The sequence below is a fragment of the Ictalurus punctatus genome, chromosome 11, assembly GCF_001660625.3.
Source record: "Ictalurus punctatus breed USDA103 chromosome 11, Coco_2.0, whole genome shotgun sequence".
Classification (NCBI taxonomy): Eukaryota; Metazoa; Chordata; class Actinopteri; order Siluriformes; family Ictaluridae; genus Ictalurus; species Ictalurus punctatus.
In genome coordinates this window covers 27301120-27303495 of record NC_030426.2, presented here as the reverse complement: position 1 = coordinate 27303495, position 2376 = coordinate 27301120, and positions in this window count along the sequence as shown.

The following is a 2376-nucleotide window of genomic DNA, read 5'->3' as shown; positions in this document are numbered from 1 at the left end:
TTCTACAGTGTGTGTGCATTATCAAACTGCCTAAAACATGCACCATCTATCTTTACTGCAAACACCACAGTCTCATATTTCAGCTGAGAAATTCAACATTGCTCTTACAGATGTCTGTCAACCTTTTACACTGTTTTGACACCCTATTAAATGCCTGCTTACCTGCTTGCTATCTGGAACTATATTAACAAAACTTGCTGGTTTTGATCCTGATTAGGGGCTCTATTTGACCAGGGAAGAGATGGACTGGTTCAGTGATTCAAACAGTGATTGCTTCATTTCATTTGGTCTCCCTTTGTTAACTGGCTCGTTGCTATTCCTAGGGTCAGATGTCGGAAGTTAACAAAGAGGGACTCGTAGCAGTGTTCTTTTTAATGTTGAAAAAGCACGTGAAAGGAGGTGGAAGGAAGGGCTTTTGATTAAACTGGATCAAATGGAAATAGGTGGGAAAATATCTAACTGGATTTTAAACTTCTTTTGTGGAAGAACCATCCAAGTTAGAGTGAATAGTCCTGCTAAAGGTAGTGTGTGCAGCGTAATCATGAATAAATGACACTTTCACACAGGTTAAGACATGGAGAGGTAAATCATTGTATGTGTGTGTTAGGATAATTAAGAAAGGAATGAAAAGAATGCGATCACTATAGTTCAAAATAACATCGGGATTCTGACTTGGAGTAAACAAAACCCATTTAGTCTTTTTTATTATTTTTCTTTTTTAATTTTTTTTTACAAAAAACAAGACCGAACAAAGAAAGTTGCTGAAGTTCAGTTGAGGTTGTATGAGAATGAGCTGATGCCTGGGAGTAAGAATGGATACCAGGTTAACTTTTACAATGCACATTCGTGAACTAATAGCCAAATGCACAAATAACATAAATGTAATAAGAAGTTTAACAGGAACAGAGTGGAGTGCAAATAATGAGTCTTTACCACAAATATACCACTTATTTATTAGGACGGCACAAAATTTTGGCTTTCCACCATATGGAACAGCATCAGCAACACTTGGGGTGGGGGGGTGGGGTCCAATCCAAGCACAGCATTGTGGTGCTTTCAGATACTGACTGGTTCTGGCAATACAGGTATAAATGTAGGAAATGACATTAGAGGTCAGAAGACAAAAGAGACAGTAGGAGGACATCCAGAACAGCACGCTGCAAAGAATGTATTGAAAGTAAGTTCCAAACATGTACACTGCATAACACATGGGATTAACTACTGTAATATGGATCTCTGTGCTCATTGTCACCAAGCATCAGTGTTTGGGTATTTATTAAAAAGCAAAATACTGTAATCCATTGCTCATTCATTTACTTCGAAGTTACTCCCTAAAAACATTACATTACATTACGCCATTTGGCAGAGGCCCTTATCCAGAGCGACTTACAATCATCTCATTTATACAACTGAGCAGTCGAGGGTTAAGGGCCTTGCTCAGGGGCCCAGTGGTGGTAGCTTTTATATATATATATATATATATATATATATATATATATATATATATATATATATATATATATATATATATAAGTAGTAACAGTAAACAGGCTTTAAATGAACTGTCACAGTCCTTACATTTATTTTGAACAAAACCAGTTTTAGCCAGTTATATTTCATTAAGATTTATCCAGTAGAAACGTATAGACCAAAACAGCTGTACTGAAATAAAAAGCTGTCTGGTGGCAGTACAGTTTTAACTGTCGTGAGTAACTTGTTCAGTGTTTGTCTAAATGGCACTGACTTTACTCTAAATAATGGTATCATTTCCTCAACTATATAGTTTAGCTGTACGTCTCTTCATCTCTCCTTTAGTTGCCTTTACTCCAGTTTATCCCGTTTAGGTGAGGTACACCTGTCACACAGGTATTCGGCCATGAGATTTGTTTTTAGCATGATTAAAATACTTATCGAATTTGCAACAGTTGTCTTTGGCTTGGACCATGTCTTTCACTTTATGGTATGTTTATTTGTCGAACTCGGAATAATGAGAATATCTCCATTTGTGGAAACATCCACTTTCCTGCCCTCCTCTGCAACTGTAGTTTAAGATTAGCCTCATATTCACAATCAAATTGCTGCAGTCAGCTGTCCAGGCATGGGTCCCCATCCTAATTATGTACCGTAGAAGAGTATAGTAGCCTAAAGGTAAGGTTTTAAATATCTTGGGGATAATTAATATTTTTTGCTTAGAAAATGAGTAATGCAACTAACATTTTTTTTTTTATCTTAATCAGTAAGTGCAACGCGTTACATTACTTTGTTACAGGAAAAAGTCATTTGATTACTGTAATGTGTATCATTTTCTTCATCCATCGCTAGGGTCCAAAGCAGCAGAGTGCACGATGCTCCAGTAGGTGTCGTGGTGAGCGTCTA